This window comes from Nerophis ophidion, linkage group LG09 (assembly GCF_033978795.1).
Source record: "Nerophis ophidion isolate RoL-2023_Sa linkage group LG09, RoL_Noph_v1.0, whole genome shotgun sequence".
In the NCBI taxonomy this organism is placed as follows: Eukaryota; Metazoa; Chordata; class Actinopteri; order Syngnathiformes; family Syngnathidae; genus Nerophis; species Nerophis ophidion.
The window spans coordinates 55,140,607-55,158,941 of record NC_084619.1 but is presented as its reverse complement, the minus strand read 5'-3'; the positions used below and the strand labels follow the sequence as shown (position 1 = coordinate 55,158,941).

The 18,335-nt window shown below is 43.2% G+C and overlaps 1 long non-coding RNA gene across 1 annotated transcript in view; it reads right to left on the bottom strand.

Annotated features, from left to right (window-relative positions):
• Window positions 1-2,762: 2,762 nt before the first annotated feature.
• The window catches only part of LOC133558838 (uncharacterized), a 21,699-nt gene continuing 6,126 nt past the window's right edge, over window positions 2,763-18,335 (bottom strand). Inside the window, exon 2 of the long non-coding RNA XR_009808027.1 lies at window positions 2,763-3,064. This is a non-coding gene — a long non-coding RNA (uncharacterized LOC133558838). The remainder of the gene's footprint in view (window positions 3,065-18,335) is intronic.

Genomic DNA, 18,335 nt, shown 5'->3' with positions numbered 1-18,335 from the left:
GACCCTGCCCCAAGTGGAGGAGTTCAAGTACCTAGGAGTCTTGTTCACGAGTGGGGGAAGAGTGGATCGTGAGATCGACAGGCGGATCGGTGCGGCGTCTTCAGTAATGCGGACGTTGTACCGATCCGTTGTGGTGAAGAAGGAGCTGAGCCGGAAGGCAAAGCTCTAAATTTACCGGTCGATCTAAGTTCCCATCCTCACCTTCGGTCATGAGCTTTGGGTCATGACCGAAAGGATAAGATCACGGGTACAAGCGGCCGAAATGAGTTGGGGCTCCCTTAGAGATAGGGTGAGAAGCTCTGCCATCCGGGAGGAACTCAAAGTAAAGCCGCTGCTCCTTCACATCGAGAGGAGCCAGATGAGGTGGTTCGGGCATATGGTCAGGATGCCACCCGAACGCCTCCCTAGGGAGGTGTTTAGGGCACGTCCAACCGGTAGGAGGCCACGGGGAAGACCCAGGACACGTTGGGAAGACTATGTCTCCCGGCTGGCCTGGGAACGCCTCGGGATCCCCCGGGAAGAGCTAGACGAAGTGGCTGGGGAGAGGGAAGTCTGGGTTTCCCTGCTTAGGCTGTTGCCCCCGCGACCCGACCTCGGATAAGCGGAAGAAGATGGATGGATGGATGGATAGAAATGTCTGATGCTGGATGTCAATAACAATAACATGAAAAAAAGAAGTTGTCTAGAAGCCAATTACATGAAAGTTATTGCAGCGCATTTCAAAAACTAAATTTACAACAAGACATGCACTCAATGAATGTATCAATAAGTACATTTCACAGTGTGTTATTTTCGCTGAAATAATTTATTTATTTTTTTAAAATGTTGAACAATATATGACTAAAATTGTGATATAAATTAACAAAATAGTTATCATCACATTTCATGGACAAAGATAAACCTTCTAGAGGAAAGTTCTGTGGTCAGATGAAACAAAAGTTAAGCTGTTTGACCACAACCCCCAGCAATATGTTTGGAGGAGAAAAGGTGAGGGCTTTAATCCCAGGAACACCATCCCTACCGTCAAACATGGTGGTGGTAGTATTAAGCTCTGGGCCTGTTTTGCTGCCAATGTGGTGCTTTAAAGAGAGTAAATGGGACAATAAAAAAGGTGGAGTACCTCCAAATTCTTCCGGACAATCTAAAATCATCAGCCCGCCATTGGGTGTTTCAACAGGACAATGACCCCAGACACACGTCAAAAGTGGTAAAGGAATGGCTAAATCAGGCTAGAATTAAGGTTTGAGAATGGCCTACACAAAGTCCTGACCTAAATGTGTGGACAATGCTGAAGAAACAAGTCCATGTCAGAAATCCAACACATTCAGCTGAACTGCACCAATTTGGAACTACAAGGATCTGGCAAGAGTCAGGTTGACTCATTGTGTCCGGATAGCCAGCTGCGAACAGCGCTTCAAGTTGATTGTGTTTTTACTCTATCTTGTTTTCTGTCCACCGCGGCAAAGATGAAGTTCATCCATTTGTCCTCTCTTATCTTTCTTCCAGAAGACAAATTGTATTAAGGTGTGTAAAAACGCAGTCTTGTTTTCCCAAACAAAACTCAAACACTGTCTCTTACAGAGACAGTAGGTCTGATTGGATCACCTGTCCCAGTCTTCTAAATACATAGATATGATTAAATGTCGTCTCTTGTCAACATTTTTTTCGTTGATTAAATTGTCAATTCATTTCCTCATTGTTTTAGTCAACGTGCTTTTGTTTTGATTCATTATCGTCCTATTTTCGACAAGGGAAAATAGGTCGTTGACGATAACTAAGACGGAAATGTTTAGTCAACAGAATTAAAACCAGCGGACAGAGCTTAGAAATTTAAGACTGTGTACACTCTTGCATCCCATCTGACAGCGTCTTGGTTGGTTTATAGCGGGGGCAGCAACGCGGCGAAAATGGAAAAAAAACATTTTTTTTTTGGTTTAGTACGTGTGGAGGGGGAGCGTGGCCTGCGAACCTGCAGCGAAACGGGGTGTGCCAGGACCGGCGTCGAGATCAGCGACAGGTGCGTAGATGGCCCGCCTGGGCCTGATCATCTAATCACCTGTCGCTCTGTTAAAAGGCAGCAGCCGGCAAGGAGAGAGGTGTTGGAGTTGGAACTAGAGCGAGAGCGAGAGAGAGATAGAGACAGACAGACACAAAACAATTACTGAAAAGCAAGACAATGTTTTGCAAAATAAAACTATATTGTGAACCTGATCCAGGCTCTCATGTCAGTGCTTGACCCCGGAGGGAAGAGAATTCCACAGCGAACATGACACAAACATTCCCAATTGTTAGAAAACCGACTGTTTAATATGTTTGTGTGTATGACAGTATTTGGTGAATATTGTTTTGTGAATGTGAGTGTGAACGTATCTGTCTATCTGTGTTGGCCCTGCCATGAGGTAGTGACTTGTCCAGGGAGTACGACGCCTTCCCCCTGAATGCAGCTGAGATAGGCTCCAGTGACCCCCCGCCACTCCAAAAGGGACAAGCGGTAGTAAATGGATGGATGGATGTTTTGTCCTACTAATTTTGGCAGTCCTTGAACTCACCGTAGTGTGGACTGTGATGCAGCAGTTTGTTTACATGTAAAATCTTCTGCTCCTCATTTGTCTAATTTTGTCCACCAAAAGTTTTATGCCGTGCGTGAATGCACAAAGGTGAGCTTTGTTAATGTTATTGTTAGAGATTGAGATGTTATGCTCCAGCGACGCCCCCCCGCGACCCTAAACGGGACAAGCGGTAAAAAATGGATGGATGGATAATGAAGTCCAGAGGCAACTTTATACATTATTCACTGTTACAATCAACCCTCTGACTAGGGTAGGTCAGAACTTTGAACAAATATAACCAACAAAATCCATAAACAGATAAGTTCAGGTCAACCAAGGGCAGGGAAAGAGCTGATTGGTCGGACACAAGAAACTGATGATGCAATGGGAAACCAATACGGAGACGCAAGGGACTTCTTTTGTTTCTCCAGTCACTGACATTCCATGCTGCAGATCCTGATGGGTCTCGATGGTTCCAGCATACTTTCTGTCCTCCAACCTCGTCGATCCATTCCCTAAAAAAAAATAAAATAATTTTTCAATAGTCTTTTATTTTTTGTGGCTCAATCAAAAGTACACACACAGTAGCTTTCAATTAGATCAGGGGTCTGCAACCCAAAATGTTGAAAGAGCCATATTGGACCAAAAATACAAAAACAAATCTGGAGCCGCAAAAAATTAAAAGCCATATTGCATACAGATAGTGTGTCATGAGATATAAATTGAATTATGAGGACTTAAAGGAAACTAAATGAGCTCAAATATAGCTACAAATGAGGCATAATGATGCAATATAAACATACAGCTAACCTAAATAGCATGTTAGCATCGGTTAGCTTGCAGTCATGCAGTGACCAAATATGTCTGATTAGCACTCCACATAAGTCAATAACATCTACAAAACTCACCTTTGTGCATTCATGCACAACGTCAAAAGTTTGGTGGACAAAAAGAGACAGAAAAAGAAGCGGCATAAAACACGTCCCAGAAAGTCGGAGAAGGTTATACATGTGTGACAGGTCTCCAGTGTGGGTAGCATGGACCATCGATACATGACGCATGGTAGCAGGTTTGACTCTCGTTTATTATTTCAACAAACCAGTTTTGGTTCCAGTCGGTCGCGCCAATTTCTAGCACGACCTCTTTTCCTGTTTGTCTCGGCACGCCTTTCAGTGGCCGGTGGCTGCGTCTTCCGCGGGGCTCATCTCTCTCCGGGTCGCTGTCGTCGTCTTCGTTGTCTTCGTTGTCTTCATTGTCTGTGGTTTCTTCTACTTCTGCCCCGATTGTTCCTCCTTCTCCCCTTTTATGCTGCAGGAAAAATGCAGGGATTGAGAGCTGGTGTGTAATCTACGCACCTTACTCGGATTGCCACAGCGTCCCTCCAAACATGCCCCGCCTCTGCGCTCCGCTTTATGCTCCGCCTCCTGGCCGCCATCTTTGGTAGGACAGCTGTTTGTCCTATCCTGCTGTTGTCTCGCCGGCTCAGTCTCTCCACAACATGTAAACAAACTACGGTGAGTTCACGGACCGCCAAAGTTAGTAGGACAAAACGGCGCTCGCCAAATACTCGAAGCAGTGAAGCAAGTTTAATACAAAATAGTGGGCTTTACAACAATTAGGGAGGTTTGTGGCATGTTTGTCTTCCTACAGCAGGGGTCGGCAACCTTTACCACTCAAAGAGCCATTTCAACCCGTTTCACAAAATGAGGAAGACAATGGGTGCCGCAACTATTCTTGTCAATATCTGCTGGTGGTCACCCAGATGACAAAAATAAGGGCATGCTATGAAGCTATTGCCTTAAACACCTTCGACAACATGTACAAACTGCTTGCCAGTCCAGCAACATGTTGTGAGAGGCTTCCACAGATGCACGTACACGATTGGAAGGCATACTGGGTGACACAGAGTACACTGACGGTTGTGATATAAACAACTTTAACACTCCTACTAATATGCGCCACATTGTGAACCCACACAAATGAAGAATGACAAACACATTTCGGGAGAAAATCCTCACAGTAACATAACATAAACGCAACACAACAAATACCCAGAATTCTTTGCAACCATGACACTTCCTGACTATGTTATACATCCTGCGAGCACCAAACCCCACCCACCTCAACCACGCAGGGAGGGGGAGGGTGTTTGGTGCTCGCGGGGTGTATAACATAGTTAGGAATTATCATGGATACAAAGGATTCTGGGTATTTTTTGTGTTGCGTTTATGTTGTGTTACTGTGAGGATTTTCTCCCGAAATGTGTTTGTCATTCTTCTTTTGTGTGGGTTCACAATGTGGCGCATATTAGTAGAAGTGTTAAAGTTGTTTATATCTCAACTGTCAGTGTACTCTGTGTCACCCAGTATGCCTTGCAATCTCATACATGTGCCGATAGAAGCAGTGAAATGCATGTGTCCAGTCGGCGCGCAAATAGCATTCCGTGAATGGCGGCCGTGATGACGTTCAAGAGGACGCAAATAGCATTCCGTGAATGGCGGGCGCGATGACGTTCAAGAGGACATTAAGAGTAATATCATCACGGCAATCCCTTAATATTGTAGTCCGAGTGAAAATTGGAAAACGTTGACTCCGGGTGATGTCCGGGAGAGGCATTTACTTCCGGAATCTCCCCGTAACAATCTGGGGTGTCTGTGATTGTGCAGCTGACCCGCATCAGAGTTGCCAAAGAGCCGCGGGTTGCTGACCCCTGTCCTACAGAAACCATATTAAAACAAAAAATATGTTTTTCCCCCTCATCTTTTTCCATTTTTCATATATTTTTGAAAAAGCTCCACTGAGCCACTAGGGCGGCGCTAAAGAGCTGCATGCGGGTTGCCGACCCCCGAATTAGATGGATAGCTTCCGCGCTAATGGACTTTTATGCGAGGTTCTTGTCTCGAACACCAATATGAGAAGCTTCAATGCATCACAAGCGAAGGAGGTGTAATTAAAATAACGTTCCTCTTTTTGCCGGCCTCAGCGAAACAAAGCACCTGCTGCACCGGGAGTGTTCATTCACAAATTCTCCTCCAGTCTTACGTGACCTTACAGCAGATTGCACTGCGCTCCGGGAAAACACCGAGCAGGATCAATTACTATTCCGATTAATTGTTTTCCCTCGCCGTCACAGCACACTAAATGATTCATGCTCGCTGCTACACACTTTTGTTGTATAAACCAGCCGGCTTTTTTCTCTGCGGGGACCCTCAAGCTCAGTGTGTTGATGCAGGAGTTCAACCGTGTATGCCCAACCCGGCTGGTCAAGCCTCGGTTTCTGTACTTTGCAGTAGGGCTGGGCGAAAAAATCGATATACTGGATGTGTCGCGAAATAGTCTCTGTGGGATACAGAAAATTACTATCTTGATATTCGAGTATACGTTCTCACGCAGTTGCTTTTAGCTGCTGGCATTACACTACAGGCTCTTCCCACTCTTTCTTGTCTCTCCTTCTCACAGAGACATAAAACAAGCAACCCTTCTTACATACGTCACATATGTATACGCCCTCGCGGAGCAGAGATGTAGCAGCATGGGTAACGTTAGTTTTGATGTTAGTGGTAATACAAACCCCGTTTCCATATGAGTTGGGAAATTGTGTGAGATGTAAATAGAAACGGAATACAATGATTTGCAATCATTTTCAACCCATATTCAGTTGAATATGCAACAAAGACAACATATTTGATGTTCACACTGATAAAACATTTTTTTTTTGCAAAAAATCATTAACTTAAGAATTTGATGCCAGTAACACGTGACAAAGAAGTTGGGAAAGGTGGCAATAAATACTGATAAAGTTGAGGAATGCTCATCAAACACTTATTTGGAACATCCCACAGGTGTGCAGGCTAATTGGGAACAGGTTCAGTGCCATGATTGGGTGTTAAAAACAGCTCCCCAAAAAATGCTCAGTTTTTCACAAGAAAGGATGGGGTGAGGTACACCCCTTTGTCCACAACTGCGTGAGCAATTAGTCAAACAGTTTAAGAACAACTTTTCTCAAGTGCTATTGCAAGAAATATAGGGATTTCCCCATCTACGATCCATAATATCATTAAAAGGTTCAGACAATCTGGAGAAATCACTCCACGCAAGCGGCATGGCCAGAAACCAACATTGAATGACCGTGAGCTTCGATCCCCTAGACGGCACTGTATCAAAAACCGACATCAATCTCTAAAGGATATCACCACATGGGATCAGGAACACTTCAGAAAACCACTGTCACTAAATACTGTTCGTCACTACATCTGTAAGTGCAAGTTAAAGCTCTTCTATGCAAGCGAAAGCCATTTATCAACAACATCCAGAAACGCCGCCGGCTTCTCTGGGCGCGAGATCATCCAAGATGGACTGATGCAAAGTGGAAAAGTGTTCTGTGGTCTGACGAGTCCACATTTCAAATTGTTTTTGGAAATATTCGACATCTTGCCATCCGGACCAAAGGGGAAGCGAACCATCCAGTTATCGACGCAAAGTTCAAAAGCCAGCATCTGCGATGGTATGGGGGTGCATTAGTGCCCAAGGCATGGGTAACTTATCTGTAAAGGCACCATTAATGCTGAAAGGTACATACGTTTTGGAACAACATATGCTGCCATCTAAGTGCCGTCTTTTTCATGGACGCACCTGCTTATTTCAGCAAGACAATGCCAAGCCACGTTCAGGACGTGTTACAACAGCGTGGCGTGGGGGGATTTATTGGCAGCTTACCACGAGGTTTGTTCTCAAGGGATGCAATCGGACTATTCCAAACAAGACTTGCAGGTAGGAACATATTTATTTTCTCAATTGATCCTACACATCACAAAGACCAGAACCAAACAAAAGAAAAGCGTGCCGTTCACACGAGAAGCTAACGAACAAAATAACTTAATGCAGGACACATAGAAGTTAAACACTTAACATGGACTCTGGCATGGAACAAACAAGACTTACTGTGGCATGAAAATGAGTAGCATGGACTATGGTATCGCATGAAACAAGCAATGACGCCAGGACGACTGACTGGCAAAGAAAGGCTTAAATCATGGTCTCTTGATTAGAGCAGGTGCGTGTCCGACACCAGAGGCAGGTCGCAATGGTAACTGAGACAAACAAGGGTGCACAAAAACAGGAACTGATGGAGTCAAAAACAAACAGAACATAACAAAAACATGATCCGGACCACGGATTATGACAGAACTACATGTCTTCAGCTCATCACTGAGCTTGTTCCGCCGTTTCACTCCTAAAACTGAAATACATTTGTATTTCATATTCGTTCTTACTTTACCTATTTCAAAAATCAATATCCCCTGTAAATTATAGTTTTCTCCTCTGAGTTTAAATAACCTAAGAATACAAGCTGGAAGGCTGTTGTTCTTTACTCAAAACATAATTTCCATTGTTTTTAAAAACACAATATCTGAAAACATTAGAACTTAGAAATAATGGATCGGTAGGTTCATAGTAGCACGCTTCGTGTATTATTCTAATGACACTTTTTTGAAGATGAATTATTGGGTCCATGTTTATTTTATTTATTTCCCCAAACTTCAACAGAGTATGTTAAATATGGAAAAATAAAAGAATGATATAACATATGCAGACATGTCTTATTCAGCATGTGTCTTACTTTATAAAGAATAGCAATGGATTTGGATATTAAGCTCTAAACGCATTATTTTCAAAGGCATTTACGGTATTTAAAAGGAATGAAGGCAAACCTAGATGCATCATTTATATCGGTGTGTTCAAAGCTGTCAATGTCAGGACCACTTAAAAGGGAACATAATCACAATTTCAAAAGGGTTAAAAACAATAAAAATCAGTTCCCAGTGGCTTGTTTTATTTTTCGAAGTTTTTTTCTAAATTTTACACCTCCCGGAATATCCCTAAAAAAAGCTTTAAAGTTCTTGATTTTCGCTTTTTGCGATGCGACTGTCCAGTTCCCTGTGACGTCATACAGTGCTGCCAATACAAACAACATGGCGGTTACCACAGCAAGATATAGCGACATTGGCTCGGATTCAGACTCGGATTTCAGCGGTTTAAGCGATTCAACAGATTACGCATGTATTACAGATGGTCGGAGTATGGAAGCAGATAGCGAAAACGAAATTGAAGAAGAAATTGAAGCTATTGAGCGAATAGCTATTGACGCTATTCGGCCATAGCATGGGTGTACCTAATGAAGTGGCCCATAGAATGGCTGCCTTATTAACATCGCCGGTAAAATGTGCGGACCAAACGATCAGGACTTTCACATCTTGTGACACTGGAGCAACTTAAATGCGTCGATTGGTAAGTGTTTATTTCGCATTAAATGTGGGTATCTAGTTTCAAATGTACATCCAGCTTACGTAAATAGCATGTTAGCATCGATTAGCGTAGCATGTTAGCATCGATTAGCTGGCAGTCATGCTGCGACCAAATATGTCTGATTAGGATGTAAGTCAACAACATCAACAAAACTCACCTTTGTGATTTCGTTGACTTTACTGTTGCAAATGCATCTGCAGGTTATCCATACATCTATGTGCCATGTCTGTCTTAGCATCGCTGGTAAAATGTTCAGACACTGGCAAATTCAATGGGGGTCTGGCAGCAGATTTCTTGCCAGTGGTGCAACTTGAATCCCTCCCTGTTAGTGTTGTTACACCCTCCGACAACACACCGACGAGGCATGATGTCTCCAAGGTTCCAAAAAATAGTTGAAAAAACGGAAAATAACAGAGCTGAGACCCGTGTTTGTAATGTGAAAATTAAAATGGCGGGTGTATTACCTCGGTGACGTCACGTTCTGACGTCATCGCTAAAGAAAGGCGTTTAATTTGCCAAAATTCACCCATTTAGAGTTAGGAAATCGGTTAAAAAAATACATGGTCTTTTTTCTGCAACATCAAGGTATATATTGACGCTTGCATAGATTTGGTGATAATGTTCCCCTTTAAGACACATTCCGTCCGCTATTGATATGAATTTAGTTTCTTTATAAAAGACTGTTGCCTTTACTCGAAATAGTCCAATAACAACTTTTCATTCACTTTGATTAACTCGCTTTGAACACATTTTAATTTATTTCATTACACACATTGAGAGTGTTACTAATACGGCCTTCTTTAATCTGTGTAATATGGCTAAAATGTGTTCCATTTTTGTCCACTAGCGACACTGACATCATTATTCATGCGTTCGTTACGTCTCGTCTCGATTACTGTAGCGTATTATTTTCAGGTCTCCCCATGTCTAGCATTAAAAGATTACAGTTGGTACAAAATGTGGCTGCTAGACTTTGACAAGAACAAGAAAGTTTGATCACATTACGCCTGTACTGGCTCACCTGCACTGGCTTCCTGTGCACTTAAGATGTGACTTTAAGGTTTTACTACTTACGTATAAAATACTACACGGTCTAGCTTCATCCTATCTTGCCGATTGTATTGTACCATATGTCCCGGCAAGAAATCTGCGTTCAAAGAACACTGGCTTCTTAGTGATTCCCAGAGTCCCAAAAAAGTCTGCAGGCTATAGAGCGTTTTTCAATTCAGGCTGCAGTACTCTGGAATGCCCTCCCGGTAACAGTTAGAGATGCAACCTCAGTAGAAACATTTAAGTCCCATCTTAAAACTCATTTGTATACTCTAGCCTTTAATTAGTTCCCCTTTTTAGACCAGTTGATCTGCCGTTTCTTTTCGGCCCCCATCTCCCTTGTGTATTGGGGGGCACAAGTCCGGTGGCCATGGATGAAGTGCTGGCTGTCCAGAGTCGGGACCCAGGGCGGACTGCTCGCCTGTGCATCGGCTGGGGACATCTATCCTGCTGCTGACCCGTCTCGGCTCGGGATGGTCTCCTGCTGGCCCCACTATGGACTGGACTCTCACGATTATGTTAGATCCACTATGGACTGAACTTTCACAATATTATGTTAGACCCAATCGACGTCCATTGCATCCGGTCTCCCACACACAGTACCACACACACACACTAGGTGTGGTGAAATTAGCCGCTGCATTTGACCCATCCCCTTGTTCCACCCCCTGGAAGGTGAGGGGAGCAGTGAGCAGCAGCGGTTGCCACGCTCTGGAATCTTTTTTGGTGATTTAACCCCCAAATCCAACCCTTGATGCCAAGTGCCAAGCAGGGAGGCAACGGGTCCCATTTTTTACAGTCTTTGGCATGATTCATGTTGCTGGTTGAGGATGGCAATGTAAACAAAAACCTTGCCCGGACACAAAGGCCACGCAGTCCCAGAATGCAATGCCAAATCACGTGACCCTTCAAGCTCTTAGAATTCTGCCGGTGGCCAATTTTTATGCAGGTGTCATTTTGAAAAAATGGGCTCAGTTTTGCTGTATTTGGATGCAGTTTTATTGGATTTTTTTGTCGTGCCATTGGGTTTCATTGGTGGATTTGGCTCCACGACTGAGTCTAGTGTAGGGACGGCGTGGCGCAGTGGGAGAGTGGCCGTGTGCGACCCGAGGGTCCCTGGTTCAAATCCCACCTAGTACCAACCTCGTCACGTCCGTTGTGTCCTGAGCAAGACACTTCACCCTTGCTCCTGATGGGTGCTGGTTGGCGCCTTGCATGGCAGCTCCCTCCATCAGTGTGTGAATGTGTGTGTGAATGGGTAAATGTGGAAGTAGTGTCAAAGCGCTTTGAGTACCTTGAAGGTAGAAAAGCGCTATACAAGTACAACCCATTTATCATTTATCATTTATTTGATGCCCTCAAATGCCTTTTTACTTCGAACAACCAGGACGTGCACGCGTTCGTTGCTGCCGCACTGAGGGCTTTTTTTTCGCAACATTTTGTAAACTGTCCGTGGCAATCTGCTCACTCTGAGCCTAAAGGAGCGTCGTTAGTGAGGGAGGTCAGCAGCAGCCGCCCGTGCCGGACGATTCGCAGCCACTGTACAAATTTGTCCCCCGTGGGTGAGGAGGTCACCTCTCTGGCCCGCAGTCAACATTCACAAATGTACCTAATTAGAGATCAACACAACAGCGCGGTGTAGACAAGGAAATAGAAAGGGGGTCGAAAAATTAAGAAAAATGTGGAGTTCGCTCGCTTCTGGTCCGGATTTTGGCATGTGTCTGTGGGGGATTTATAACACATGCACTTTCTGCACCGAGATTTGTGCACTGGCTAAAGAAAAGGGATCCTCTAGTTTCTAAGACTCTTGAATGCATCATGATAATCCCCGCAATCCCCCCCCCCCAAAATGGATTAAGTCGCTGGAATATAAAAGACAATATAACATACATCCATTAAAGGCCTACTGAAATAAGATTTTTTTATTTAAACGGGGATAGCAGGTCCATTCTATGTGTCATACTTGATCATTTCGCGATATTACCATATTTTTGCTGAAAGGATTTAGTAGAGAACATCGACGATAAAGTTTGCAACTTTTAGTCGCTTTCACGCCTATAGATCAGGTTTTGTTTTGGTCATGTATGTTTTGTTTTTTGGACACTCAGTTCTTTTTTTGCACTTCCTGTTTTGTTTTCATCTCCATGCCAACTCATTAGTTTCCACCTGGTCCCCCCTAGTCACGCCCCGATCCTCAGCCTCTCACACCCGTTTCCAATCATCACAGCTACTATTTAAAGTCATTCTTTCTCTGTCTTGGTTCTGGGATCTTCACACTCACGCACCCTACCCAGGCTGTTCCAACCTTCATGCCCTCGTCCACAGTTCCGTGTTGTGTAAGTTTTGTTGTTTATGCCACAGTGCTAGTTTTGTTTTTTTTCATGCCAGGAGTGCAAGTGTTTTCTTTTCATGTTTGTAGTTTGCAGCATTTATGCTAGTCCTTTTGTTTGTTCATAGCCAAGTGTTTTGTACCTCCTTGTGAGCACCCTTAGTTTGTTTATCTTTTATTATAGTATTTAAATAAACAAAGATGTACTCACACTCACTCTTGGCCCGTGCTAATCATCCTCTGCGTTGAAGAAACAACTTTAATCCAAGCCCAGACATGACAGTCGCTAATAAAAAAGCCTTGCCTTTACCGGAAGTAGCAGACGATGACGTCACAAGGGTGAGGGCTCCTCACGTCCTCACATTGTTTATAATGGGAGCCTCCAACTTAAACAGCTATTCGGACCGAGAAAAACGACAGTTTTCCACATTAATTTGAGCGAGGGTGAAAGATTTGTGGATGATGATATTGATAGCGAAGAACCAGAAAAAAAAAAAAAAAAGGCGATTGCATTGGAACGGATTCAGATGTTTTTTAGACACATTTACTACGATAATTATTGGAAATCCCTTATCTTTCTATTGTGTTGCTAGTGTTTTAGTGAGTTAAATAGCACCTGAGAGTCGGAGGGGTGTGTCCACGGGTGTCTTGACGCCAGTCTCTGAGGAAAGTCGACGGCAACTGCATGGACGGCGCAAGCTCAGCTGATCTCCGGTAAGAGGCGACTTTTTACCACAATTTTCTCACCAAAACCTGCCGGTTGACAAGTGGTCGGGATCCATGTTTGCTTGACCGCTCTGATCCATAGTAAAGCTTCACCTCCGGGAACTTTAAACAAAGAAACACCTTGTTTGTGTGGCTAAAGGCTAAAGTTTCCCACCTCCATCTTTCTACTTTGACTTCTCCATTATTAATTAAAAAAATTGCAAAAGATTCAACAACACAGATGTCCAGAATACTGTGTAATCTGCGCCATCAAAAGAGACGACTTTTAGCCGCAAATGGTGCTGTGCTAATATGTCCCCTGCAACACGGGACGCCACGGCCACCGCGACGTTTTCAACAAGAAACTCCGTGGGAAATTTAGAATTGTAATTTAGTAAACTAAACCGGCCGTATTAGCATGTGTTGCAATGTTAATATTTCATCATTGATATATAAACTATCAGACTGCGTGGTCGGTAGTTGTGGGTTTCAGTGTGCCTTTAACGTGGATGCATAGGCAAAAATGCAATACATTTATCTGTACAATAATCTATTTATTTATATCTGCACCTTATTGCTCTTCTATCCTGCACTACCATGAGCTAATGCAACAAAATTGTGTTCTTATCTGTACTGTAAATGACAATAAAAGAAAGTCTAAGTCTAAAGGGTGTCACGGCCAGGACGCATTGGAATGCACCCTCATCCTTGCGCCCTGCTTCGCACCTCGGGACACGCTCACTGCCGCGTACATCCAGGGACGCACCGTCTCCGTGCAGCTGCAATCATTTACCAGCACACCTGCCTGTATGAAGAGCTGCCTTCATAATGCCTGCTCAACCTGCCATCAGGGGCCGGAATATAGTCTTCTGTACCTTCCCTTCGTGCATCCCCGAGTCACGCTGTATGTCATGTGCTCCTGGATCTTCCCTGCCTCTCTCGACCCCGCTTCCCGCCACTGGACAACCCTGCTGCCTTACCCTTTTCGGACAGCACTGCTCCTCTAAACACGCACTTTACAACATATACGGTAAAAACCCTCCAGGTAAATCCTGCACATAGCCTTACACCATACAAACTCTTGGATCTTGTTCACAGTCCATTTCCATAACTTATATTATCATTGTTTTATTATTATACATATGGTCTATGTATAAATATATAACACATCTTTGGACATTACCCCCCCCTGGTGTCAGTTGCCGTCACCTCCCTGTTTAACCACAACAAAGGGAAACTGTACATTTTGGGTGGAATTTTGCCTATTGTTCAAGCGTTTTTCGTGGCGTCCGAAACGGTGTTCTAAGGTGTTGGATTACATTCACGGGCCGGATCTGGCTCGTGAATTACACTATATTGCCAAAAATATTTGGCCACCTCCCTTGACTCACATATGAACTTAAAGTGCCATCCCATTCCTAACCCACAATTGATCAATATGGTTCAATATGATATTGGTCCGGGCAGCATGGTGGAAGAGGGGTTAGTGCATCTGCCTCACAATACAAATGTCCTGAGTAGTCCTGGGTTCAATCCCGGGCTCGGGATCTTTCTGTGTGGAGTTTGCATGTTCTCCCCGTGACTGCGTGGGTTCCCTCCGGGTACTCCGGCTTCCTTCCACCTCAAAGGACATTCACCTGGGGATAGGTTGATTGGCAACACTAAATTGGCCCTAGTGTGTGAATCTTGTCTGTCTATCTGTGTTGGCCCTGCAATGAGGTGAGGACTTGTCCTGGGTGTACCCTGCCTTCCGCCTCAATGCAGCTGAGATAAGCTCCAGCGACCCCCCGCGATCCCAAAAGGGACAAGCGGTAAAAAATGGATGGATGATGTCGTCCACCTTTTGCAGCTATTACAGCTTCAACTCTTCTGGGAAGGCTGTCCACAAGGTTGCGGAGTGGGTTTATAGCAATTTTCCACCATTCTTCTGAAAGCGCATTGGTGAGGTCTCACACTGATCTTGGTCGATGTCAGGTTCAAACACTGATGACATCTGTTAAACTGACAAGAAGCAAGGAATTAAACAGAGACAAAATTCAATTTAGCTCATTGAGGAGAAACGTCTGGGCTGTACTATATGTACAGTCTTCCACCACGCTCTGACGAAATGTCGCACGCCTCCTCTCTTATTTGGACATTCCCTGATTACATGGCGACAGCTGTTTCTAAAGGAAGGGGAGCCGTAAACAGCCGTTGCCTTTGGTTACAAAACAGTTCAAAGAAAAGGTGCCTGCAGGGTGGTCAGATCCTGCTTCCTCTCCGCTTTGTGGATCTTGGGTCAAGACAAAATCTTCCTGTGGATTACAATAGATCAAAGAAACCGACACCTTCATGTCGCTTTCCATCATACATAGTGGAGTTTTAGAAGACTTTGGATTGGTAAACTCAAAGACAGCTTTTGTCTACTCGCCGGGAACTCTTTGAAACACAAAGCTTTGTGATAACTTAGATACAATTATTCTGACAGTCGAGAAGACCTGGCTCTCGGGCTCCGTTCTTATTCATCCCAAAGGTGTTCTAATCGGGGTCAGGTCAGGACTCTGTGCAGGCCAGTCAAGTTCATCCACACCAGACTCGGTCATCCATGTGTTTATGGACCTTGCTTTGTGCAGTGGTGCACAGTCATGTTGGAAGAGGAAGGGGCTCGCTCCAAACTGTTCCCACAAGGCTGGGAGCATGGAATTGTTCAAAATGTTTTGGTATTTTGGAGCATTCAAAGTTATTTTCATTGGAACTAAGGGTCCAAGCCCAACTCGTGAAAAACAACCCAACACCCGAATTCCTCCTCCACCAAATTTCACACTCGGCACATTGCAGTCTGAATTGTAGCGTTCTCCTGGCAACCTCCAAACCCAGACTCATCCGTCAGATTGCCAGATGGAAAAGCGTGATTCATCACTCCAGGGAACACATCTCGACTGCGCTAGAGTCCAGTGGCGACGTGCTTTACACCACTGCATCCCATGCTTTGCATTGAACTTGGTGATGTATGACTAAGATGCAGCTGCACGGCCATGGAATCCAGTATATTTATTTTTAGGGACACTAATACAAAACTTCTCAATAATGTCTGATTGAATGCTAAAATCATTATGACGGACCACCTTAATAAAACGTAATGGAATTTTACATTTTTCTATGAAGGATAAAACACTGAATATTGACAAAATATAAATGTCACACACCTTTTCGATCGACATATTTTAGAATCAAGTGAAATGCAACAAAAATGCAACAGTGAAATATGAACGCGAAGGGTACAAAATAAACCCACCTACAATCTGATAGATCACTAAGCTTCAGAACTTTGTTGTGAAAATCTCCTTACGTGTCTGTGGAAACGCTTCCCGCCCACACTGGTTGGTGCCTCGTCTGAGCTGCTGTGACGTAGATTATTACCATAGTAACTAATTAGATGACCATAGTAACTAATTAGATAACCACAGTAACTAATTAGAATACCATAGTAACTGGTATGTCATCCATAAGCGCAGATTCCAAGCATTGAAAGACTTTGTATGGTTGAAGACTTGCGGTCATTAGAAAACATCACTGCAAAATCATAATGGCAGCTATATTTTCCATCTTAAAGATCTAAAAAAATGATTTGGGAATATCTGGTGGGCCAGAATGAAAAGCTTAACGTACCACATGTGGCCCCCGTGCCTTAATTTGCTCAGGTTTGTTGTAGACGATGCTACATAACGTATTTCGGTGTAAAAGTCGCTCCGGAGTATAAGTCGCACCTGCCGAAAATGCATAGTAAAGAAGGAAAAACAACACATATAAGTCGCACTGAAGTACACCGTATTTCCTTGAATTGCCGCCGGGTATATAGTATGCGCCTGCCTAGAATTACTGCCGGGTCAAACTCGTTTCGCAAAAAAATTGGTGCATACTTAGTATTACCGCCAGCTCAGGATTAACGCTGGGTCAAACTCGTTTCGCAAAATGTAATTCTTATTAGCGCATGTCTAGAATTTACGCCGGGTCAAACTCGTTTTGCAAAATAATTAGCATATGCCGAGAATTTCCGCCGGGTCAAACTCGTCACGTCTCGAGTGACACTTCACCTGTCATCATTTTCAAAATGGAGGAGGCTGATTTCAATAATTTGAAATTGCATAAAGAGAAGAAGTTTAACAGCTATTCAGTAGGATTTAAGGTCCCATTTATTGAATATGCTAAAAAGAACAGTAAGCAGCGATATTTTATTAATATACCGTAGCTGCGTGTGTCAAATATGAGTCATTAAATGACTCCTGCCTCCTGGTGGTAGAGGGCGCTAGTTATCCTTCTTGCGACTACTCGGCTGCAGAAGAAGTGACAACAAGCAGCAAGCGTGAGCAGCGATTGTTTATTTTTTCCTCTCGCTTGCACTTTGAACACGGAGGATTACATATCTAAAATAAAACCGTTTTCTAAACTGAACTTTCAATTTTAAGCAGGAGGTAATAAAGGAAGATCTCCATCGAGACAGAGAGACTTTTAAAACTGAAGAAAGATGAGGAAGACTTCTATAAACAAGTTATGGATGCTTTTGATCAGAAGGAGCTGCGCATGGACTTCATTTATAAGTAAAGGTAAAACCATAATAACGTTTTTTTTAATTAAATGTGCTTTTCATGATGGTATCCTTACATCAATCTCGAATTTATAAGCGCAGGCCTAAATTTACCGTATGCCTTTGGTAAGCGCCGGAGTGTGAAGAGGTTTTAAATTAATTAGCGCCCCGGCAGCAATTCAAGGAAATACAGTAAGTCGCATTTTTTGCGGAAATTTATTTGATAAAACCCAACACCAAGAGTAGACATTTGAAAGGCAATTTAAAATAAATAAATAATCGTGAACAACAGGCTGAATAAATGTACGTTATATGAGGCATAAATAACCAACTGAGAAGGTGCCTGCTATGTTAACGTAACATATTATGGTAAGAGTCATTCAAATAACTATAACATATAGAACATGCTATAAGTTTACCAAACAATCTGTCACTCCTAATCGCTAAATCCCATGAAATCTTATACGTCTAGTCTCTTACGTGAATGAATATTTTACGGTAATGTGTTAATAATTTCACACTTAAGTCGCTCCTGAGTATAAGTCGCACTGCGACTTATAGTCCGAAAAATACGGTATGTACAAAATAAAACAGTCGAGGAAAATGTTCAAATTACATAAATAACATACTGTAATTGGATTTAAATTTTTTTTTTTTATATTAATAGATTAGATATTAGAAACCAATGAGTTGACATATGAACATTGTGACCTAATTTATTCAGAAAATATAAATAACGACAAATAAAGATAGAATACTATTAACCTCAACATGTAGGTCAGGTTTGTCCAAACTTTTTCCTCTGAGGGCCACACACGGAAAAATTAAACCA